The 25,527-nt window shown below is 40.4% G+C and overlaps 1 protein-coding gene and 1 long non-coding RNA gene across 3 annotated transcripts in view; one reads left to right on the top strand and one right to left on the bottom strand.

Moving 5' to 3' along the window:
• LOC112835972 (uncharacterized) overlaps positions 1 to 22,969 on the bottom strand; it is a 27,721-nt gene extending 4,752 nt beyond the window's left edge. The window contains exons 1-2 of the long non-coding RNA XR_003211350.2: positions 22,883 to 22,969; positions 18,240 to 18,392 (exon numbers count right to left, since the gene is read on the bottom strand). This is a non-coding gene — a long non-coding RNA (uncharacterized lncRNA). The remainder of the gene's footprint in view (positions 1 to 18,239; positions 18,393 to 22,882) is intronic.
• Positions 22,970 to 23,040: 71 nt separating this feature from the next.
• The window catches only part of TEC (tec protein tyrosine kinase), a 143,002-nt gene continuing 140,515 nt past the window's right edge, over positions 23,041 to 25,527 (top strand). Inside the window, exon 1 of one of the 2 annotated variants that reach the window (XM_025886920.2) lies at positions 23,041 to 23,119. The gene's annotated coding sequence lies outside the window, so the exon portion shown is untranslated. The remainder of the gene's footprint in view (positions 23,120 to 25,527) is intronic. The other variant, XM_025886918.2, reaches the window with a different exon arrangement.

The raw sequence follows: 25,527 nt of genomic DNA, 5'->3' as shown, positions 1-25,527 counted from the left end.
AAAAAAAAAAAAAAAAACTTATGTAATTTATGTACTTCAAAGTATTTTAATCCTTTTTTTTTTAAGATTTTATTTTTTTATTTATTTGACAGAGAGAGACACAGCGAGAGAGGGAACACAAGCAGGGGAAGTGGGAGAGGGAGAAGCAGGCTTCCCACTGAGCAGGGAGCCCGATGTGGGGCTTGAACCCAGGACCCTGGGATCATGACCTGAGCTGAAGGCAGACACTTAACGACTGAGCCACCCAGGTGCCCCAAAGTATTTTAATCCTTATTTTTTACTTTCTTATACATAAGATTTTAAATTTGTTTGCCCTACTCTATAGATAATACATGTCATGCTTAATGATGTTTTTCAATATCCAATGGACTACTTGATCCTTTAGCATCCAGTTAGTATAGAGCTTTCCAATAGAAGTCTCCTCCATATACTAGATGATCATTTAATCTGAGAGCCATTTCCAACATTACATGAAGATGAAAAGTAAATTTAAAAACTTATCCATGAATCGCTTCAAAATATATCCAGGAAAATACTTTTTTGTTTTTTTCCACAAACTACCGTATCATTGGAGTATAAGTAAGAGATATAAAAATGGCAGTTTTGGGGGCACCTGGGTGGCTCAGTCAGTTAAGTGACTGCCTTCGCTTCAGGTCATGATCCCAGGGTCCTGGGATGGAGTCCTGCATCAGGCTCCCTGCTCAGTGGAGAGACTGCTTCTCTCTTTCCCTCTGCTGCTCCCCCTGCTTGTACTCTCTCTTTCTCTGTCAAATAAATAAATAAAATCTTTAAAAAAATGGCAATTTTTGAACAGAAGTATATCTTTACAGTGTAATATAAACATTTGGAAATTATTCCTAAAAATCATATAGACTATGCAACTATCACAGAAATTAAAAATATCTAGATAAATTCATAGATGACTCAACAATGACTTACTCTTAAATTTGAGATTAAGTACATACAATTATTTCATAGAGCAACACTTTCCCATGAACTACATTCATCATAAATATTAGATGGCCTAGTAATCTGATACCAAATGAAATTTATTATATTCTATTGTCCTTACATTCACTTATTCAACAAATACTGAGTGCCTGTATGTGCCAGATTTTAAAGATTTTTAGTCTTTTCTTTCTATAAACAATCTTCCATTAGCAATTTCATATTCTACATAGCAAGAGTTTGGAATTTCATGATGCTTAAATTACAAAATAATATCAAGAGTACTAAATCTTTGATATTTGTGGAGACATATATGATTGGTGAATGATTCTGGAGTCCTAGAAATGACAATGGCTGGAACTGGAGGTTTTCTCTCTCTACAGTGGGGATACTACACCCAAACTCATCTTCCAGATATCGAACTGCTAGTGTTGTCAGCACTCCTCAAAACAGCTGGTAATTAAGCTCAGGCTGCACAAGCAGGCTGTTTGTCCCCACACCACTTTCAGGCTCACCAGCCTAAAGGGACAGCAACAGAGGGGTGGGGGTGCTGGGCTAGAGGATAAGACAAAGTAATTACAAGCATTTTGTTTTTCATTGCTTGCAGGTACATTTCCTTGAATGGATCTTGAAGAAATAACTTTTATTTATACATAAGATCCCACTCTCCTGTGGCAAGCCATTATAGTGTTTTAATAACCTTCTCTCTGTCATTGAATGTCTTCTGCTACATTATTACAGTGTCTCTGGCTAAAGTTGTAGTTTCTTTTTTTTTTTTTTTTTAAAGATTTTATTTATTTATTTGAGAGAGAGAGAATGAGAGATAGAGAGCACGAGAGGGAAGAGGGTCAGAGGGAGAAGCAGACTCCCCGCCGAGCAGGGAGCCTGATGTGGGACTCGATCCCGGGCCTCCAGGATCATGACCTGAGCCGAAGGCAGTCGCCCAACCAACTGAGCCACCCAGGCGCCCTTAAAGTTGTAGTTTCTTGTTAATGTTACCACTGTGGTTAACCACGAAATAAAGGAATCTTTATATATTGTATATAACAATAATACGTTGGTTAAACTATTAGTTGTTTATTGAAAGCATTACAAATTGTGTAGACTTCTATCATAATGTATCATAATATATTGGAATAAATGTGAACAGGAATGAAATCATTTGTCTGTGTGTTCTCAGCATCTACCAGACTTGTAGCACATAAGAGACGCCCAATAAATGATTGTCGAATCAATGAACTAAATTAAAAAAAATTTTAAATTATGATCATTTCCTAAAAATGTAAATGATTTGAAATATCTTGATTTTTGAAAAATCTCTGGATTAAAATACAGATCAAGATTTTCATACATATTTATATATAAATATATATTATATATGTACTTATTTTATATAATAACATGATATATTATTATACAAAATAATATATTTTATTTATTTATTTATGTATTTATTTATTTAAAGTAGGCTCCATGCCCAGTGTGGAGCCCAATGCAGAGCTTGAACTCACAACCCTGAAATCAAGACCTGAGCTGAGATCAAGAGTTGGATGCTTAACTGACTGAGCCACCCAGACACCCCAAGACTTTAAGATATTTTAAGGGAAATATCTTATCCACATCTACAATATAAGGGGTTTGCCTGGATGGCCTCTCTTTCGTCATCCATGAAAATATGTAATTCTACCATGTTATGACTCATTGGACTACAAATGCCCAAATCTTCAAAACTAGTTATTTTTTATGTTTAAATAGTTTCCTTTAAGAAAAACATTAAAAAAAAAAAAACCCAACAAACCTGGTATAGTTAGGCCAGACCTGTACTGTCAGTGGAAACAGAACTGAGTGGATTCAGACAGCAGAGCTGTGTGACTAGTCTAAACAATCCTCACTCAAGATGACAGAATGCAGGCTATTTTTACATGTAGTAAGGATAATTTTTTAAAAAATGGCTTTATGCTTTAAACAGTCTTTTCACACTCCATATTGACTGTGCACATGGCTTGAGATAAAATAGAATTACAGTATGGTAGAAATACTACAGGGGCAGCTCGTTGACAATCAACAACTTTGAAAGCTTGGATTGTAAAACCACAGAATTTGCCTGGAGAAAGAGGAAAAAATATAATCCAGTATCTAACAAAGTGCTCTTCAACCTCTAGCCCGGAATTTTGTGTAGTTTCAGCAATGGCCCAAAAGAGTAGCAATTCAAACCAAAGTGAGTCCCACCAGGACTGTTCCAGTATGAAGTATCTATTCTAAAATGGGGTAATCAATCCCTAGTCTGGAGTTCCTGAAACATCTCTGAGGAGATTGCGGGCAGTTTTAGGGTCAACTACAGAATCTCAGTCTAGAGAGATCCCTTGACATTATGAACTCGGGCTGTGGAAAATCCAGTGGCAGTGTTTCCCAAAGTGTGATGGCTACTGTAGTGAAAGGTAATACCATTTTCCTGCCCACCCCTCTGTGAATGTGTGACCACGGTGTCCTCTGGGCCCGTGCTCTCCAATATGAGGTCATTAAGTACATATGGCTACTGAATACCTGAAAGTGGCTAATTCAAATAGAGATGTACTGTAAGATATACACCAAATTTTGAAAGCTTAGTATAAAAAAAGAAACATGTAAAATATCTCACTAATAATTTTTATATTATATATATAAAAGATATTTTGGATAAATTGAGTTAAATAAGATACACACACACACACACACACAAACACACAGAGGAATATTACTTAGCCGTTAAAAAATAATGAGATTTTGCCCTTTGTGACAACATGGATAGAGTTAGAGGATATTATGCTAAGTGAAATAAGTCAGGCAGAGAAAGACAAACAAATACCATATGGTTTCACTTATATGTGGAATCTAAAAAACAAAACAAAGGAACAAACAAACAAAAAACAGACTCTTAAAGACAGAAAACAGGGTGCCTGGGTGGCTCAGTTGGTTAAGCGACTGCCTTCAGCTCAGGTCATGATCCTGGAGTCCCAGGATCAAGTCCCACATCAGGCTCCCCGCTCAGTGGGGAGTCTGCTTCTCTCTCTGACCGTCTCCCCTCTCATGCTCTCTCTCTCTCTCTCTCAAATAAATAAATAAATAAAATCTTAAAAAAAAAAGACAGAAAACAGACTGGTCATTGTCAAAGGGGAGGTCGAGGGGATGGGCAAAATAGAAAAAGGGAATTAAGAGGTACAAACTTCCAGTTATAAAATAAACAAATCACAGAGATGAAAAATACAGCATAGGGAATAGAGTCAATAATACCGTAACAGAATCACATGGTAGGAGATGGTGTCTACACTTATCATGGTGAGCACTGAGTGAAATAGAGAAATGCCAAATCCATATGTTGTACACCTGAACCTGACATACTTTGTGTATTAATTATACTTCAATAAAGAAATAAGATATATTAACATTAATTTTGCCTATTTCTTTTTACTTTTTTCAAGTGGCCATTAGAACACTTTCCATTACGTGTGACCTACATTTGTGGTGCACATTATATTTCTACTCAACAGTGCTGCTCTGGACAGATGGCACCTGAAAAAGCTCCTGTCCATCCCAACACTCCACTCTCACAGAATGCTGGGAGCTGTGCGTGGAACCACCAGAGAAGGCTTGGGCTCAGGCAGAATGAAGATCTGTTTGATGGCTGATAGCTGGGGGCTGTGTGGGGAGCTCAGTGCTGGGTGCTGGGGTTGAGTCTGGGGCTGAAAGCAGATGAAATAGTGGGAGGAAATAACAGATTTTTGCATTTTGTTTCTTTTAGTAGAAATTATCTAAGTGAGCAAGTTAAAAAATGTATTAGTACAGTTAGGTCTGTGGATGTGTGTATACGGCAACTGATGTTTGTTTTTTTACATCAAGGTGACTGTTTACTTCACATTCTTTGAATAAATATAATAATAATAATATTATTTGCTGGTTTTTATTGTGAATTCTTAACTTTTCTATTTCATACAGCACAGGGTTCATATTCTCCATCATATCAGGAGATAGTTTGCTTTGGGTCTTTCAAGGAAGGAGAGAAGCCAACCAGGCTGCCCCGTACTGTTTCTTCTCTAACATTATCTATACAGCAGTCATATTCTCACATTGCTTTGCTATTAACACTTAAAGTGCCTACATTTAGGACCTGTGAGAGGAGTCGGTAATATGTTAAGCCGTCCTTTTGAATGTTTCTATCAGCCCCCGAGGACTCCAGTTGCATTATTATGGAAAGATGTTCAAGAACTTTCCGTTTAAAAGGGGTACAAGAATTCTACTGAAGACATTTCTTTTCTTTTCTGTTAAAGTTCACAATGCAGAAAATTACAAAGGGCAGAAAAACAGCCTTCGGATGAAGGCAATTTTGAAAACAGAGTTGAGTTCATTGACCATCTTCTTCCACAAAGAGAATTTATTTATTTGTTTACTTGCTTGGCAATTTGATGAGAGTCCCCCAGCTAGGTGCAAGGTGAAGGTATACAGTAGGTGCTAATTTCATGAAATCTTGCAGGCAATTAAGAAGAAACCTCAGTATAATGTTATTTGTTAATTATAACTCAATAAAGAAAAAAAGAAGAGGAACTCTCACAGAGGACAATTTCTAGTATGTACCTGAAAATTTCAAAATGGAGAAATTCAAAATTAGCAAACAGGAAGAAATTTCTTTTAAAAGAGAAAGATGTTTGTTTTTACCTCTTAAAAAAGATCAAGAGGTCTGCTATCAATTCTAGCAGACTCCCTAATAAGTAACAACAATGTGTCTGCCTGGCCAAATTTTCCTATGGGCTTTGTTCCACTATTGTTCAGAAGCCAAGAATTAAGTTGAACTGAAAAAGCCCAGCTTGTTTTTGGTCATCATATTGTGTTATCAATGTTATGAAATAACATATAATGTTAGAAAAACAAAGTACAGAAAGGGAGTTCTTCATAACTGCTTTATTTCTTCTGTATTTAAATTTGTACTTGGGGAAAAGAGAACAGAAGACGCAAACATGTTTCTTCTTTTTTATAAACACATGTAGTACAAAATCCCCTTAATTTGGAACTAATTTGGCTGAGCACCTCTGGGTGGAAACCTATGGGAGACGGTGGAGAACATGACTTGATCCCAGTTTCTTATACAACCAGTTGCAGCTATTTTTTTAAAAAAAGATTTTATTTATATATGTATATAAGTATGTATGTATGTATTTATTTATTTAAGAGAGAGAGAAAGAGAAGGCACAAGTGGGTTGGGGGAGGGCAAAAGGAGAGGGAGAAGCAGACTCCCCACTGAGCAGGGAGTCTAACTTGGGGCTGGATCCCAGGACCCTGAGATCATGACCTGAGCCCAAGGCAGATGCTTAACTGACTGAGCCACCCAGATGCCCCACCAGTTGCAGTTATTAATGAGTCCATGACCCCAGGGCATAAGATGTCATAGTCCTTATTTTTTTTTAATTAAAATTCAATCAATTAACATATTGTATATTATTAGTTTCAGAGGTAGAGTTCAGTGATTCATCAGTCTTCTATAATATTCAGTGCTCATTATATCACATGTGCTCCTTAATGTCCATCACCCAGTTACCCCGTACCCCCACCCCTCCCCTCCAGCAACCCTCAGTTTGTTTCCTGAGATTAAGAGTCTCTTATAGTTTGTCACCCTCTCTGACTTTGTCTGGTTTTATTCTTCCCTCCCTTCCCCCATGATCCTCTGTTTTGTCTCTTAAATTCCATATATGAGTGAAATTATATGATAATTGTCTTTCTCTGACTGCCTTATTTTGCTTAGCATAATACACTCTTGTTCCATCCATATCGTTGCAAATGGCAAGATTCCATTTTTGATGGCTGCATAATATTCCATTACCCCCCCCCATCTTCTGTTTCCATTCATCTGTCGATGGACATCTGGGCTCTTTCCATAGTTTGGCTGTTGTGAACATTGCTGCTATAAACATTGGGGTGCAGGTGCCCCTTCGGATCACTATGTTTGTACCTTTGGGGTAAATACCCAGTAGTGTAATTGCTGGGTCAGAGGGTAGTTCTATTTTCAACTTTTTGAGGAACCTCCATACTGTTTTCCAGGGTGGCTGCACCAGCTTGCATTCCCACCAACAGTGCAGAGGGTTCCCCTTTCTCTGCATCCTTCCAACATATGTCATTTCCTGCCTTGTTAATTTTAGCCACTCTGATCGGTGTAAGGTGGTATCTCATTGTGGTTTTTATATTTCTCTGATGCCAAGTGATGTTGAACATTTTTTAATGTGTCTGTTGGCCATTTGGATGCCTTCTTTGGAGAAATGTCTGTTCATGTCTTCTGCCCATTTCTTGGCTGGATTATTTATCCTTTGGGTGTTGAGTTTGTTAAGTTCATTATAGATTTTGGATACTAGCCCTTTATCTGATAAGACATTTGCAAATATCTCCTACCATTCTGTTGGTTGCCTTTTGGTTTTGTTGACTCATAGTCCTTACTTTTCTAAACCAAATGTCATCAGCTTTGAGCTCTCACACATTTACCTGGCAGAAAATAAAATCTCCATTATTATTTAAACCTTTGTCCTCCCTTCCACAGAATCATACAAGAATCACAGGCTTACATTGTCCCAAGAACTTTGAGAGGGGGCCTAAACTTAGTCCTTGGACATTGACTTCATTCCCATTGTTGGTTTAAAGGACTGGAGGTAGAAAAATTCATAGACACATCAAATATTGTCCATCATTTGTTGAGGGTTGCTCTATTGGTCTACTTGGGCTGACACAAAAATACCACAGACTGGGTGGCTTAAATAATAGAATTATATTTTCTTTTTTTTTAAGATTTTATTTATTTATTTGAGAGAGAGAATGAGAGAGTGAGCACATGAGAGGGGGGAGGGTCAGAGGGAGAAGCAGACTCCCCGCCGAGCAGGGAGCCCGATGCGGGACTCGATCCCGGGACTCCAGGATCATGACCTGAGCCGAAGGCAGTCGCTTACCCAACGGAGCCACCCAGGCGCCCTAGAATTATATTTTCTCACAGCTCTGGAAGCTGGAAGTTTAACATCAAGGTGATAGCTGGTTTGGTCTCTCCTGAGGCCTTTGTCTTTGGCTTATACATGGTCACCCTCTTGCTGTATCTTCACCTGGTCTATTCTTTGTGCACACATAGTCCTGGTGTTTCCTTCTCTTCTTATAAGGACACCAGTCCTGGGACACCTGGGTGGCTCAGCTGGTTAAGCATCTGCCTTTGGCTCAAGTCATGATCTTGGGATCCTGGGATCTAGCCCGCATTGGGCTCCTTGCTCAGTGGGGAGCCTGCTTCTCCCTCTTCCTCTGCCTGCCACTCCCCCTGCTTGTGCTTTCTCTCTCTCCCTGACAAATAAATAAATAAAATCTTAAAAAAAAAAAAGATACCAGTCCTATTGGATTAAGACTGTACTTTTATGATTCATTATTTCCTTACAGGCCCGATCTCCAAATACAGTCACATTGGGGGTTAGGACTTCAACCTGTGAATTTGGGGGAAGGGTGAGAAGACAAAATTCAGTCCATAACAGTTGTCCTTGAAGGGGTAACCAGAGCCACAGAGTAGAGAGCAAACTCATTAGTGTAAAGTGACCGGAAATTCAGACTTGGATGAATTCAGAGGTAAGGAGGAAGTGGTATGAACTGGGATTTCAGATATTTTTGCTTTCACCTTCTTCCTTCTTAATTCAAAGCTGCAGGTTATCTCTCCATCTAAAACCAACCAGGTTAATCCTTTTCAATGGGCTAGAAACACAGCTGATCCTCACTTGCCTCCTGAGTGATACTGTGTTTTTAAAGACACCTGTCCTTTCTTTCCCCTCTTCCCTTCTCTTCCTTTCTTTCTCTCTCGCTCTCTCTCTTTCCTAGGATGGGTATCTTAGGCTATGGTGGGCATTCATCAGACCTAAGACAAAGATTTTAATGCAAATGGTTTGTTTATGAGGGGATTCCAGACAGCACTCATAAGGAAAGACAAGGAAGGGAAAGAAGTGGTATTAGTGAATGGATTACCACGGAGGGTAACTGGGTCTCAGTCCTATTGGGATCCACTGGGAACGTGACTCAGAGTTGTCCCATCCAAGGGCAGGAAAACTGGTATGTATCCTCCAGTTCTCATCCATCACTGGGTGGTGGCAGTTCCCTGGGGATGTTAACTGCCCTGGCATTTCTGGCCTGCTCCCTATAGAGGAGCCAAGAGAAAGCTTTCAGGCAGAAGGTGCCTGAGAATGACCTTGTCCTTGTAGGGGAAAGGTGAATTTGCAGGGGATATATGAGGGACACTGATAGCTACTACAGTGGGGTGAGGTAGGGAAGGGAGACTAACAGCCATTAGTTTGGAAGAGGGATGAACTAAGTAATTAATAGCATGAGGAGAACTGGCCCAGAGGAAGATTTTGTTTTAATTTTTTTTTTTTAAGATTGGAAGGAGGGGGAGGGGCAGAGGGAGAGGGAGAGAGAATCTTAAGCAGGCTCCATGCCTAGCCTGTAGCCCAATGCAGGGCTCGATCTCACGACCCTGAGAGCATGACCTGAGCAGAAATCAAGAGTTGGAAGCTTAACTGATTGAGCCACCCAGGCGCTCCTTATTTTTTAAAAATCAATAACTTATGCTGCAATATTAGCAGTATCTATCTGCATCTGCTTTATTATAGTCACTTTAAAAATATTCTATAATTCAAGGGTGCCTGGGTGGCTCAGTCGTTAAGTGTCTGCCTTCAGCTCAGGTCATGATCCGGGGATCCTGGGATCGAGCCCTGCATCGGGTTCCCTGCTTGGCGGGAAGCCTGCTTCTCCCTCTCCCACTCCCCCTGCTTGTGTTCCCTCTCGCTGTGTCTCTCTGTCAAATAAATAAATAAAATCTTTAAAAAAATTCTATAATTCAAACTTCATATTAATTATAATGGTTCTTCTTTGTTAGGTTTAAATCAATGTAATTTTAACATATATTTTTTCCCCTCTCCATGGCTTTTTCATTTTGCAGGCACTAGGTAATTTTGTATGCCAGGGTCTAAAACTTAAATGCCTGCAGAATTTGGTGGTAACATCCATGGATGAAGTGAATTGGGAGTAATAAAATGGACTCTATTTTTTTTTTAAAGATTTTATTTATTTATTTGAAAGAGAGACAGACAGATCACAACCAGGGGGAGAGGCAGAAGCAGACCTCCTGCTGACCAGGGAGCCCAATATGGGGCTCAATCCCAGGACCCTGGGATCATGATCTGAGCCAAAGGCAAATGCTTAACCATCTGAGCCACGCAGGTGCCCCTAAAATGGACTCTATTGAATAGAGAGCATTGGGCATTGTGATAAATGTGCAACAATGCTCTGCCTGAAGGGGGCAGCAGCTACTGATCCTCAGCCACTGTTGCAGAGTAGGAATGAGGATGTGATTTCAAGGAAAGTTGAGAAGCCTGAATACACAAAGTTGCTTGATTATTAACATGGTGCTTAAGATCATAGACTCTGCAGCCAGGGGGCCTGAAGTTGAATCACATTCCTACCAATTATTAATTATTGTAACCTTGGGCAAATTACTTACTCTCTGACCCTCAGTTTTTTCATCTCTTGAGTGGGACTAATGATTGTCCTTATGTCAGAACCCAACACTTAAAACTAGAAATCGACGAGACTGCTTAACTCACACTCTAACTAAAGCCCATTGTTCCTACTTCTCATCACATTTTCTTGAGGCGTTGATGAAGGTGGTTGGCAAAGACTGGAACATTCCAACTGGCAGGCCAGACATGCCCTGATAGCAACAGAATGCCTTCGAAGAGCCTGTCCCCTTCCCTGCCCGTGATCACTGCTGAACACATAGCACTCCCCACCCATGATCACCTGCTCACCACGTGTTCTCTTTCATGTACCCATTGAACCTCTCCCTATAAAACTCTAGGTGCCCATCTTGCAGGCAGACAAGTTAGTTGTTAAGGCTTGAATCTGCCTCCTCTGGCTGCTGGCACCCTAAATACATTTCTCCCTTTCTCTTTCCCAAATCCTCATCTCTTGAGTTATTGGCTTCTCTTGGGACGAGTTTATCCAAATTTGTTTGGCAATAGTGTTGGCAAACCTAGCCAAAGCTACACTTTCGCTTTGTCCAGTCCCCTAGGGATCCGAGCAGTAGGCAGCATCAGCACACCAGGGCTTACCTATCTGCTTGAGATCGGGAACATTTATATTGTTGGGATGGTGGGAAGATTAAATGGATCAAGTGCTTAGACCCATACTTAGGATTAAATACTCAGTAATTGTGGGCTACTGTCATTATCAGCTGTTAATTAAGATTTTAATCCACCTTTTAATTTTGAGTTAATTATAGATTTATGTAGTTATCAGACGAAACTATAGAGAGATCTCCTATTTCCCAGTTTCCCCCAATGGTAACATCTTGAAAAAACTATAGTACAATATCACAAAGCAGGATTTTTTTTTTTTTTTTAAGATTTTTTACTTATTTGACAGCGAGCACACAAGCAGGGGGAGTGGCAGGCAGAGGCAGAGGGAGAAGCAGGTTTCCTGCTGGGCGGGGAGCCTGATGTGGCACTCCATCCCAGGACCCTGGGATCATGACCTGAGCCAAAGGTCTTAACCAACTCAGTCACCCAGGAGCCCCTACAGTGGGATTCTGATACTGATACAGTCAGGATGACATTTCCATCTCCATGAAGATTCCTAGTATTGCCCTTTTATAGCCATACCCATGTTGGTCTGCCCCCATTCCCTTCTTAATACCTAGTAACCACTAATCTCTTCTCCATTTCTATAACTTTGTTATTTCTAGAATGTTATATAAATGGAATCATATAGTATGTAACCATTTTTTTTTAAAGATTTTATTTATTTAATTGACAGAGAGAGAGAGAGAGAGACAGCGAGAGAGGGAACACAAGCAGGGGGAGTGGGAGAGGGAGAAGCAGGCTTCCCGCCGAGCAGGGAGCCCGATGCGGGGTTCGATCCCAGGACCCTGGGATCATGACCTGAGCTGAAGGCAGTCGCTTAACCAACTGAGCCACCCAGGTGCCCCAGTATGTAACCATTTTTATTGGCTCTTTTCGCTCAGTATAATTCTCTGGAGATTTATCCAGATTGTTGGGTGTGTCAAATGAGTGCATAATTTGTTTCTTTTTGTTGCTGAGTAGTTGGTATAATATACTACAGTTTAACTGTTCACCCATTGAAGGACATATGTGTTTTCCCAGGTTTTGACTATTATAAAGAAAACTACTATAAACTTTGAATATAGGTTTTTGTGTGAACTTAAGCTTTTGTTTCTCCAGGACAAATGCCTAAGTGCAATTGCTGGGTCATATGATAGTTATATGTTTGTTCTTTAAAGAAACTGCCAAACCATTTTCCTGAGCAGCTGTATCATTTTACATTCCCACCAGTAATGTATGAGTGATCAAATTTCTCTACATCCTTACTTGCATTTGATGTTGTCAGTATGTTTTATTTCAGCCATTCTGATAGTTGTTTAGTGATACCTCATTATAACTTTAATTTGCACTTACCAAGCATTTAATCATGTTGTAGATCTTTTCATGTATTAATCTGCTATCTGTATGTGCTCTTTGGTGAAATGTAGCTTCATGTCTTTTGCCCATTTTTCTAATTGGATTGTTTGGTTTTTTGCTGTTGAGTTTTTAGAGATCTGTATATAGCCTAGATACTAGTCTTTATCAGATATACAGTTGGCACATATTTTTCTCCCGGTCTATAGCTTGTCTTTTCATCCTCTTAACAGGGACTTTCACAAAGCCAAAGTTTTATTTACTTGAGATATAATTTGCATAACTTAAAATTCACCATTTTAAAGTGTAGACTTCAGGGACTCCTGGGTGGCTCAGTTGGTCAAGTGTCGGCCTTCGGCTCACGTCATGATCCTGGCATCCCGGGATCGAGTAGTCCCACGTTGGGCTCCCTACTCAGCAGGGAGCCTGCTTCTCCCTCTCTCTCTGCTCCTCCCCCTGCTCATGTATGTGCTCACTCAAATAAATAAATGAAATCTTAAAAAAAAAAGTGTAGACTTCAGGTTTTGTTTTTTTTTTAAGATTTTATTTCTTTCTTTGACAGAGAGAGACACAGCAAGAGAGGGAACACAAGCAGGCGGAGTGGGAGAGGGAGAGGCTGGCTTCCCACTGAGCAGGGAGCCCGATGCGGGGCTCGATCCCAGGACCCTGGGATCAGGACCTGAGCCAAAGGCAGACGCTTAACAACTGAGCCACCCAGGCGCCCCTAGACTTCAGGTTTAAAAAAATTTTACATACATGGGCGCCTGGGTGGCTCAGTTGGTTAAGCGACTGCCTTCGGCTCAGGTCATGATCCTGGAGTCCCGGGATCGAGTCCCACATCGGGCTCCCTGCTCAGCAGGGAGTCTGCTTCTCCCTCTGACTCTCCTCCCTCTCATGCTGTCTCTCATTCTCTCTCTCTCAAATAAATAAATAAAATCCTTAAAAAAAATTTTACATATTATGTTGTATCACCATCACAACCACCTAATTCCCCAACATTTCCATCACCCCCAAAAGAAACTCTATACCTATTAGCAGTTTGTCCTAAATTCCCTCCCTACCTCTATCTCTTGGCAACCAGTAACCTATTTTCTGTCTCTATGGATTTTCCTATGCTGGACATTTCATATAAATGAAGAGTGCAGCATGTGGCCTTTGTGTCTGACTTCTTTCACATAGCATGTTTTCAAGGTCCATCATGTTGTAGCATGTATCAGTACTTCACTTCTTTTAATGGTGGAATAATATTCCACTGTATATGTAGGTCAACTGATGGACATTTTGCTGGTCTTCACTTTTTGGCTATTTGAATAATGCTGCTTTGAACATTTGTAGACAAGTATTTGTTTAAGTACTGTTTTCAATTCTTTGGGGGTATATACCTAGGAGTGGAACTGCTGGGTCATAATTATGTGTTTAACTTTTTGAGGAACTGCAAAATGTTTTCCATAGTGCAAAAGTTTTTGTCTCTCTTTTTCAAATACTGAAGCAGTCTTGCATTTCTGCAACAAACCCCATTTGGTTATAGTATGTAATTCTTTTTAACTGAGTTCTATTTGCTATTTTGTTAAAATTTTTTATGTCTATATTCATAAGAGATATTGGTCTGCGGTTTTCCTTTTTGGTATTGTTTTTCTCTGGTTTTGGCATTAGGGTAATACTAGCTTTAAAAATGAATAGGGAATTGTCCTTTCTTCTATTTTCTGGTAGAGATTGTGAACAATTAGTGTTTATTCTTTAAACATTAGAATTTTCCAGCAAAACCATTTGGTCTGAAGAATTTCTATTTGGGGAATTTTAAAATTACATCTTCAATCCTTAATTGTTATAGGTTTTCCCCCTTATTTTATATTAGGTGAGTTGTAGTAATTTGTACTTTTTAATGGTTGGTCTATTTCATCTAAATTGTCAAATTTATGTTTGTTGAAAAACATTTGTAATTATGTAATGGTGATGGAAGTTAATTAGACTTTTTGTGGTGATCATTTCACAATATATACAAATATCGAGTCATTATGTTGTATACCTGAAACCAACGTTATATGCCAATTATATTTCAATTAAAAAATTATATGTATAGAGTTGTTTGTAATATTCCTTTATCATCTTTTTGATGTTGGAGTGGTCTGTAACAATACTCCTGTTTCATTCCTGATATTGGTATCTTGGGTCTTCTTTCTTTTTATCTTTGTGTCTTCCTAGGTGTTTATCAGTTTTATTCATCTTTCTAAAGAACCAGCTTTTTCATTGATTTTCTCTGTTTTTTGGTTTTCAATTGCATTGATTTCTGCTTTTAGTTTTGTTTCATTTTGTTTGCTTTGGATTTATATTGCTCTTCCTTTTCTCAGTTCCTAAAAGGGGAGCATAGATAATTGATTTGAGCATAGATTATTGGTTTGAGAGATATTATTGATTTGAGAATTCTCTCTTCTAATGTATGCATTCATTGCTATAAATTTCTCTCTCAATACTGTTAGCTGTGTCCCACAAATTTTGATGTTATTCCACTTAGTTTATTTTTTTTCCCTTATGATTTCCTCTTTGATACATGAATTCTTCACAAATACAATGTTTAGTTTCCAAGCATTTGTTTGGAGATTTGCCTAGTATCTTTCTGACATTGATTTCTGATTTAATTTTATTTTGATCAGAGAACATATTCTGTATGAATTCTATTATTTTAAATTTGCTGGAGTTTGTTTTATGGCCAAGGATATGATCTATCTTGGTATATATTCCATGTGTATTCCACTATTGGGTAGAGTATCCTGCAAGTGTCAATTAGATTCTCTCAGCTCATGGTATTGTTGGGAGTTTTTCTATATCCTTGCTAGTTTTCTACTTGTTCTACCAACTGTTGAGAAAGTGCTATCTTTACAATTCTATTTCACTTTAAATATAGTAATTTTGAGTATATATCTCTTTGTATAGCTTCTTTAGTAGGTGCTCTAGGTTTTACATTATACATATAGACAATTTCTACTGGTGCCATTATGTTACCAGTGTGAAGAAAATGTAGAAACTTCAGCTCCCTTTACGTACATGTATCCTCTTTTATTTACAATTGTCCTAAATATTTCTTTCACATACTTTTAGAACCACTTGGATAATGTTATCATCTTTGCTTCAACTATCCATTGTAATTTAGAAAAAGGGAGAGAAGAGGGAAAGTCTATTGCACTTACCAATATTTTTACTTACTGTGCTCTCTCTTCACTGATATTCCAAGATTCCTTTTTCCCCCCAATTCCTTTCTGTTTGGAGAACTTCCTTTAGCCATTCTTTTAGGGCAGGTTGGCTGATGACAAATTATCTTAATTTGTTGTCTTAACTGATTTGGTTTCTCCTTCATTTTTGAAGAATATTTTTGCTGGGTATAGGATTGTGGGCTGGCCGGCCATTATTTTACTTTAGCACTCAAAACTGTTGTGCTACTTCCTTCTGCACGGTTTCTGAATTTGAACTGTATTCCTTCCATAGGTAAGATGTTATGACTCTCCCACTGTTTTTAAGATTTTTTTCTTTGTCTTTAGTTTCAAGAAGTTTGACTACAATGTGTCTTAGTGTGGATTTCTTTGCCTTTACCCGCATGAAGTTTGCTTAACTTCTTGATCTGTAGGGTTACAGATTTTGTAAAATACGGAGTTTTCAGCTATTATTTTTTGAGTCCTTTTCCAGTCCTGTTCTTTCTCTTCTAATACTCTGAAGACACAAATGGAAGATCCTTTGTTATAGTCCCATAGGATTTTTCATGGATTTGCTTTGTTTTGTTCCTGTTTGTTCAGATTGAGTAACTTCTATTGCTCTTTCCAGTTCACTAATTTCCTATAGCTCATGCATTCTGCTGAAGCCCATCCTTGGGCTTTAGTTTTTGTATTTTCAGTTCTAAAATTTTCACTTGGTTAACTTTTAGGTCTTCTACTTCTTTACTGAGACTTTCTATTTCTTTGCTGAGATTTTCTATTTTTTTAAAAAATCTGTTTCAAACGTGTTTGTAACTGCTCATTGAATCAGTTTAATGATGGTTGCTTTAAAATCTTTGTCACATAATTCTAACTTCTCTGTGCTCTTGGTGTTGGTGTCTCTTCATTATCTTTTTTTTTCATTCAATCTGAGATCTTGTTTCTTGATATAGCAAGTTATTTTCAGTTGAAACCGGGACATTTGGGGAATTATGTTATGAAGATTCTTGATTGTATTTAAGCCTTGTTTTAACTGACTTCTTCTCACACTACTTTGGCAGAGGAAGGTGGGGGGCAATGTCTCCACCATCTACCAGTTGGAGTTAGAAGTTCAGGTTTCCCATTTTGCCTCCATTGACAATCAAGGGAGGTGCTCCCTATTCCTGCTGGTGGGGTTGGGAGTTCCAGCTCTTTCCCAGGTTTTCAGTGATGCCTCCCTGGCTGAGGGGGATAGGAATTTCCTGTTACCACTTCCTACATGACCTTCAATGACACTACAGTGTGGGTATGTGTGTGGCCTCAATAATTGGTTTTATATTCTTGTTTGAATTTATTGTGTAAATCTATTTTGGTTTTAAATATGTATAAAATGCTATAAACTTAAGTAATACAAAACTAGTTTTATATTTATATATAGTTAACTGACTAAGGATGAAAATGCTTTGTTTAAAAGGGCTTCATACTCATGGTTTTGGCTCAGGTCGAGATCTCAGAGTCATGAGATTGGGCTCTGCGCTGGGCTCTGCACAGTCTGCTTGAGTTTCTCTGTCTCCCTCTCCCTCTGCCCTGCCTGCTCATGTGCTCGCTCTCTTTTTCTCTAAAATCAATCAATCAATCAATCTTTTTTTTTTCTTAAAGGGCTTTATACTTTACACCATTTTGAGAAACACTGATATGGGTGACTATAAGGCCCGATGCCCAAATCATGAGTCTCTGGAGATACTCATATTTCTGTCTAGGTTCTCTCACCCATTTGAAAAGACAGAAGGAGCTGGGGCACTGACACTATGGACATCATGCCAGTCTGACACAGACTGCTTATAGATAAGAAAAAATAAACTCTTATTAAGGGCTCTACTAGTTTCCTATTGCTGTTGGAACATAGTACCCCAAACTTACTGGCTTACAACAACACAAATGTGTTCTTTAACTGTTTTGCAGGTCAGAAGTCCAAAATCAGTTTCACTGGGCTAACATCCAGCTGTCAGCAGGGCTGCTTGCCTCTGGAGGCTTCAGGGCAGAATCTGTTTCCTTGCCTTTGCCAGCTTCTAGAAGCTGCCGCAGTGTAGCATCTTCAAATCTCCTTCTTTCTGTCTGTCCTCTGCTTCTCTTATCACCTCTCCTTCTCTGACTCTGAAGCTCCTGCCTCCCTCTTGTAGGACCCTTGTGATTACACTGGGCTCACCTGGATAGTCCATGATAATCTCCCCATCTCAAGATCCTTCACCTACTTACATCTACAAAGTCTTTTTATCATATAAGTTAACATATTCCTGGTTCCAGGGATTTAATATGTGGACATCTTTGGGGACCATTATTCACCTACCAAGAGGGGATGTTGTTAACTTGCAACTAAATCAGATTTTATTTATTTATTTATTTATTTTTTAAAGATTTTATTTATTCATTCATGAGAGACAGAGGGATAGAGAGAGAGAGAGAGAGAGAGAGAGAGAGAAGCAGAGGGAGAAGCAGGCTCCCAAGGAGCAGGGAGCCCGATGCGGGACTCGATCCCAGGACCCTGGGATCATGACCTGAGCCGAAGGCAGACGCTTAACCATCTGAGCCACCCAGGCGCCCCTGAATCAGATTTTAAATGACTAACCTTTTCACTAGAAGGTAAGCTCCACCATAATGGGGATTTTTTTCAGGATTGTTCATCAGTGTTTTCTGTTTTCTGCTAATGCAGTGATGGTCACATTTTCATGACTGTCACTGTTGAGAAGGCAGCTTCAAAAAGTCCTGGGTGTAGAGCATCCTAGGCAGAAGGAACAGCAAGTACAAGTACAACATCAGGCCAGAATATACTTTTTATTCATAGTAATGATAATGAATATAACATTTGTTGTGACATAGATCATTTTATCTCAATTCTCATAAATTATCAAGTTGTTGATATATTGCACCCATTTGAATCACTATTTAGATCCTAATCCAAAATATAAACTGGTCAAACCCAGAGGGTTTCACTCGGTACGTTTCTCACCTTTGTTATCTCTCTCTTCTGAGTGTAATCTGGTTTTGACCAGATTTCTGACTTTTGCAATTTAAAAAGTTTTTGCTTACTATTAAATCAACATAAAAACATTATACAAGGAGATATTAAAAAACAAAGCAAAACATGGGGCACCTGGGTGGCTCAGTTGATTAAGTGTCTGGTTGTTGATTTGGGCTCAGGTCATGATCTCAGGGTCCTGAGAGCAAGCCTGCATCAGGCTCTGTGCTCAACAAGGAGTTGGCTTGAGATTTTCTCTCTCTCTCTTCCTCTGCCCCTCCTCCTCCTCATGGGGCAAAGAAAGAGGGCAGGCAGGCATGCTCTCTAAAATAAATAAATAAATCTTGGGGCGCCTGGGTGGTTCAGTCGTTAAGCGTCTGCCTTCGGCTCAGGTCATGGTCCCAGGGTCCTGGAATGGAGCCCTGCATTGGGCTCCCTGCTCAGCCGGAAGTCTGCTTCTCCCTCCCCAGCTTCCCCCTGCTTGTGTTCCCTCTCTCGCTGTGTCTCTCTCTGTCAAATAAATAAATAAAATCTTAAAAAAATAAAAATAAAAACATAAACCAAACAAAACCCATGATCTATGATTCAAACATGATTTTCTCTGCCAGATTTGAGTTGGTAAATGTGCAAACTCTAGAATCATACTGCTTTATATTTACATCCTAGCTTTGCCACTCACTAACAGTGTGACTTTGGGCAAATTACTCAGATCTTCTCGGTTTCAGTTTCCTCATCAGTAAAACAAAAATAACAACTGTACCTTCCTCACACAGCTGTCGTGAAAATTAGATGAATTAAACTAATGTACTGAAAAGAGAGGCTGGTACATAGCAACCCCCTCAATAACTACAATCATTATTCTTATTTTCAACCCAACAATTTTCTTCCCACACAATTTTTATTCAGTTGCAATCACACGATACATAAAGCATTGTGTTCTACTTTTTCCACTTAATGTTCATGTTTTTCTCCACATTCCTATTTTATTAACCTATATATTATTTTTAGTGACAGCATGACATTCCATACTATTGATAAGTTTTGCTTAAATATTTCCTTGTTATTGAGCATTTGATTATTGTATTATTATTAGTGATGATCTTATAAACATACTTTGTATATGATGCTTTTTCTTCCTTTTGAATGATTTATTTAGCAACTGTGTCTGGAATATAATTCTTGATTTTATGTCCAACATTTAAAAGTCCTTCCTACAGGGGACACCTGGCTGGCTCAGTGGGTAGAGTGTACAACTTTTGATTTCAGGGTTGTGAGTTCAAGCCCTATGTTGGGTATGGTGCATACTTTAAAAAAGCAAACAAACAAAAAACCTCTTTCTTTCCTTCTGTGTAGTTCCAAAGAAGCAACTACTTTCAGTACGTGATGGAAAGAGAAGCAGATATATCATACCACCACAGTGAAGTCATTTTCTCTTAGGAACAGACTGTTGATAAAAGACTGATAAGGTCTACACTATTTTCATCATTGTCATCATTCGTTCATTCAACAAACATGTAGTATGCAGGCAGGATGGGTCAGGTCTTTTTTGAGTAGGAAGGAAGTTACAAAAGAAAGCCAGAGATTAAAAAAAAAAAAGTGTGATGAGCTTTTATTTATAAACCTCTCATGTTGATTCCGTGTGTCTTTTAATGCACAATGTGGAATCTATGTGCAAGTTAAAAAGAAGCATTTTCTTCTCTCAAGGAACTAACATTATGTCAACCTGATACTGCCCATCTAAACATACGAATTTTATAGAAGCCATGGGGATATCTTGTAAGAAGGGAGTCCCTGTCTCTGAGAAGTCTACATAAATGCCTTTTTTCCTGTACCTCAATATTATTTTAAAATAAAGAAGACAGTAATAATATTGTTGAAATCTTCTCTTTGAAGGCAGAAGGAGAAATCGTTTTAAGTCCAGCATGACCACATTCCTTCTTTTGATGAGGGCACAGTGTAAAAACCGAGTTATATAGGCCTAAACTGTATTCTGTTTTCTATTAAAGCTACTGAACTTTTCACATAAGAAATAATAAAGATTAAATGTGTTTTTTTAGCCCACCACATCCTGAGTTCAGTTTTACACCTTTTCATCCGTGTAGTTGAAGTTCTATAAAAAAGTCTCTCTTGCTATCTTTACCTCTGTCTCTCTTCTTATCAACACTCTGCTGAAAACAATTGCCAGTACTCTATGCTACATGCTTTGGGGACGATACACCTGCAGCAACCACCTACCTACATTGATAACGTAATGAATGTCTTCTTTAGGACACAGTATAACATTATGGAAACTACCTCAATTATCACTGATAATGAATTCTGTTATCTAGGTATTTTGTTTACAGATCAGTTCTCTCTGGTTTTCTTGAGAACTAAGAGGAATAATATAGACATTTTCCTCTCCTTTAGTTTTAAAACTTTACGAAGGGGTAATATGAGGGTTTGGGTTTGCCGCCCTTTCAGTCAGACGTCATCAACTTTGAGAACCTCATTTCCATTAAGCCAGAAATTGGAGCCACCAGAGTCACCCAGCGAGCACAGGCAAAGTGAATTGGAAATCGGTTCTTTTAATCACCACAGTATCAGTTAACCCTTTAAGACAGTGGCTCTCCTACCTTTTTGGGATCAGCCGATTTGATGGAAGTGTTAAGTCCTCTCACTTATGTATATGAACATTTTTCTTTTTTTTATTAATTTTATTTTATTATGTTATGTTAATCACCATACATTACATCATTAGTTTTTGATGTGGTGTTCCATGATTCATTGTCTGCGTATTAACACCCAGTGATGAGCGTTTTTCTTGGGAGAAAACCAACTTTATTACCATAATAAATAATTATAACTCTCTACATACACACTTTTTTTTTTTTTTTTGGGCATATAATTTCACCTCTGCTCCCTCAAAGAACACCTGCCCTGGGGGAAATTACGTCAACCAGTCAACAGTAGTTTCTGAATGGGATAAGAGGCAAGGAGAGGTGGGGGCTGGGAAGAGACAGTAGATGACAAAAGAGAATTTTACTAGATTCATTCTGAGTACAGGTCATTATCCTCAAGGCTTCCCCACCAGAGTGAGAGAAGATTTGGCATCAGAAGGTCTTGGTTCAATTCTGTGCCATCTTCCCACCCACCCCCCCTCCCTTTTCCTACCTAATGACTGAGGCAAGTCATTAAACTTCCCAACCCTTAGGGTCCACCCCTGCCTCTGTAAAATGGAATCTTGTCAGACTTCTCAGGGTTACTGCATAGTCAAAGGAGAGATAATGTGTGTTGTAAAGTCCCAAACAAGCATGAGCTATAATAATTATTAATCATTATTAATGGACTTGTTAATTATTAGCTTCATCGTCAGGTTGTCCTCTCATTTAGTGCTCAAGCTCCACCGTCACCTTCTCAGAGAAGTGTCCAGGATCCGTCGGTGTAAAGCAGCCTCCCTCTCCCCATCACACTCAAAGCCACCAGGCTGCTTTCTTATAGTCAAGACACTTCTCACACGTGCAGTGGTTTCATTTTGTACTTGCTTACTGTCTTTCTCCCCAGACTAGAATAAAAGCTCTCTGAGGCCAGAGCCCCTTGTCTTTGTTTTCCCCAGGCCTGTAAAGAGTTCACCGCAGTCGGTGGTGACACGCAGATTTTGCTGAGTCAGGATAGCGGCGGCTTACTGGGCCGGCTGACTCCAGGGGAGGACTCCCTGGATTGAAATCCCAGCTTTTCAGTTTATTAAGTCGGGTGACATTAGTTGGGTCGGTTATTTAACTTCTCTGTGCCTCACGTTCACCACAGGTAAAATGGGGGGTTCTGATATAACGTATACTTCGTAGAAATGTTAATACCTGTAAAGTTTCGAAACAGTGCCTGGCCCATAGTAAGTCTTACACAGGTGCTGTTTTCTACTTTTCCGTGAGTGAAGTGTTAATACATTAATAGCGAATGCACGTGACCCTATAAGTGTACCAGATATGCTCCGATGCCTCAGGTTTGACAGAAAAAGACTTACTCTTTTCATAAAACTCTTGTTTCGCTCCAAAGCACCTTGTCATCCCGCCTGACCTGCCACCGCTTAGCGGAAGGGGAGGTGCGGCCCCCAATTCCGACAGAGTCCCCAGTCACCCACAGGTGGCACTGCTCGGGGTTCCCCCGGCCCGAGGATGTCCCAGACCTCACCGGGCGGCTCTCCTGGGGTAGGAAGCCTGGGCCTAGGTAGTCCAAGCCCCGCGTTCGGGAACCCAAGGGACGCTCCTGCGACTTACTTGAAACTCCAGCTGGGTCGCGGCAGCCGGGACGCGCGTGCAACGTCCCCCCGCCCCTCCCGCAGGGCTCGTGGGAACCGGTTGCTGCGGGCAGAAGCGAGCGGGGGCGGAGCGAGTGGGGCAGGGCGGGCCGGGGCGGCCGGGGGCGGGGCCTGCGGGCTCCAGGCTCCCAACTCGGCGGGGCCCGCGGGACTTCACACTGTCCGCGGCTCCGCGTACCCTGCGCGCTCCAGCCAGGTAAGGATGCCGCGGGTCAGCAGGGGCGGCCCCGGGACTGCGGGAATCCGGGCAGGAAAGGGTCAGGACGGGTGCGAGGCGAGAGGTGGCTCTCGCAAGCCCAGAGACAGACCTTCCTGGGATGAGGAAGATTTTCTCCCCAACGCGGCGCGGTGAGCGCGGGCGCGCCAAGGCAGGTGAGGGATCCGGTCCACTCCGGTCCAGGAAGAAGGGACAGGTGCGCGCTGCCGCGTAGCTGCGGCTTCCCGGAGGCCGCCGCCTCTCCGCCTCTCGAGTTCAGGCGCTGGCCTCTCCCGAGGAGCACCCGCCTCCTTTCCCTTTGGGTCCCGGGGCTGAAGCCGCCCCGCGCCAGGTTCAGCGTTGGGGTCACTTCCCAGCGGTGCGGCCAGGTTGGTTCCTCCAGTCTGATTGGGCGGCAGCGTAGTCTCGATTGAAAGTTGGCACAATCGACAGAGACATTACACAGTTCTCAGTGTCCGAGTGCCTCACCCCACCAACTTCACATTTTTTTTTTTTTTTTTTTTTTAAATCTGGGAAATAGTCTGAATCTTGAAAACAGCGGTTCGGTGAATACATGTATTGGAAAAACTAGACCTTGATCCGGAGTGTGCACTTTTTCTTGGATCCTAAATTTGCTTTTGATCTGATTTTTTCCCCCCATGGAAGAATAATAATACATTTCTGTGTACCAGGTTCGGAAACAGTCTCATCTATTGCCATTCTTTGGAAACTGGAATACTTGATTAGAAGGGTTGGGAACAACAGGATGAGCCGGTGGCTAAGTGGGTTTGAAGGTTATCCAAAATAGTCAAGTGTTTTGAGTATATACCCTGTATTTTTCCAGCGAGTGCCCATTTTCCTTTTAGGAAATTCCAAGGATTTACTCTCTTTGAGATGATTCTCCCCTAAAGAGCTGAGGAGGAAGAAACAACCTCAACAAACCAGTGGTTTTCCAATTAAGTTTAGGATTTTTTTTTTTAAGATTTTATTTGTTTATTTGAGAGAGAGAGAATGAGAGAGAGAGAGAGCACGAGAGGGAAGAGGGTCAGAGGGAGAAGCAGACTCCCCGCTAAGCAGGGAGCCTGATGCGGGACTCGATCCCGAGACTCCAGGATCATGACCTGAGCCGAAGGCAGTCGCTTAACCAACTGAGCCACCTAGGCGCCCTAAGTTTAGGATTTAACAGGTTGGTTTGTGACACTGGTAGCTCAGTCAGCAAGAATCACATGTAGTATGGAATATCATGATTTATATGGAGAAAAGAAAGTATGTTGTAATTTTCTTATTTTGCTTTGGAAAGTATTTTTTAGTTCAGTTACATTTTCAGTGTTTAGGAAAGACCTCTACTTTCCCCGTACTACAATTAATCTGATCAATGTAGTACTACTCTTGCCAATTCATGATGCTTACTGCAATGTATTTATGTTAATGAGTTTGATTCTTCCCCCAAGGGTGTATATGTTTTGGTTTTGGGGACTGTATAGGGCAAGTGTTGTAGACACATGCAAATCAGTGCTGTGCTCTAGTAGGCAAAACCTTTGCTCCACATAGGTCCTTGAACTAAAATTCTCACATCTTCCCAAATAGAAAATATAGAATATTAATGTGTGCTCTAGCACTTTCAACCTGCTTTACTTAATTCTGTATACTAAGACAGTCATCATGTTTTCTCAGCAGCTACTCACTCAAGGGCAGGGGCAGTATTTTCTCCAACCGTGGTAAAGCTCAGAGAATGGTAACTTTTGCTCTGTAAAGTTGACACTTGACAGGGTGGTTGGAAGGGTTGTGGGCAGTGTCTGGCTACTTTTATGCTTGGGGAAGAATTGCTGGTCTCCCTGCATTCCTCTGCATATCCAGAGTGGTAGGAGCCCGAGCCTTGGGCCTCCAATCACACCTCTGCTTACAGGTTCCTCCAGGTTGGCCCAGTTGGTGCCTTCTCTCCCTGCCCCAGCTCTTCCAGTTTTGTGGCTTCTACCCCGACTCCACCCCTCCCTGGATTCTCACCCTTAGGGGGAATCAACTTATTGTTCAGGACAGGCTAGGTCCACATAGCTGGCACAGGGGCGTTGACCCTTAGCCTAGTGCTGGGTCCCCCGTGGATGCTTAGTAAATATCTGTTGAGGAGAGGGCCACTTGCGTCAGAGCCCTTATTCTCTCCTGTTACTCACTCTACAGAGGTAAAGAGGAGTGAAGTTGAACTCAGATCAATTGTTTTAGGGGCCAGCTGCTTTGGTTAGATTCATGTCATGAAGAGGGACATTTGGGTCTGTTAGACAGGAGTGAAATTGGCTCATGGTTGTTGGCAACTGTAAGATTATCCTGTACCATGTGATTATGCCATGAGGATAGCTTTGTTGGAAAGAATCCCAGAAGAGAGGGGCTTAGTAGTTGTCTCAACCTATTTGTTT

The sequence above is a fragment of the Callorhinus ursinus genome, unplaced genomic scaffold (assembly GCF_003265705.2).
Source record: "Callorhinus ursinus isolate GAN/ISIS: 27379988/994484 unplaced genomic scaffold, GSC_fseal_2.0 scaffold4, whole genome shotgun sequence".
Lineage (NCBI taxonomy): Eukaryota > Metazoa > Chordata > Mammalia > Carnivora > Otariidae > Callorhinus > Callorhinus ursinus.
The sequence above is the reverse complement of the archived record's forward strand: the minus strand, read 5'-3'. Positions and strand labels throughout refer to the sequence as shown.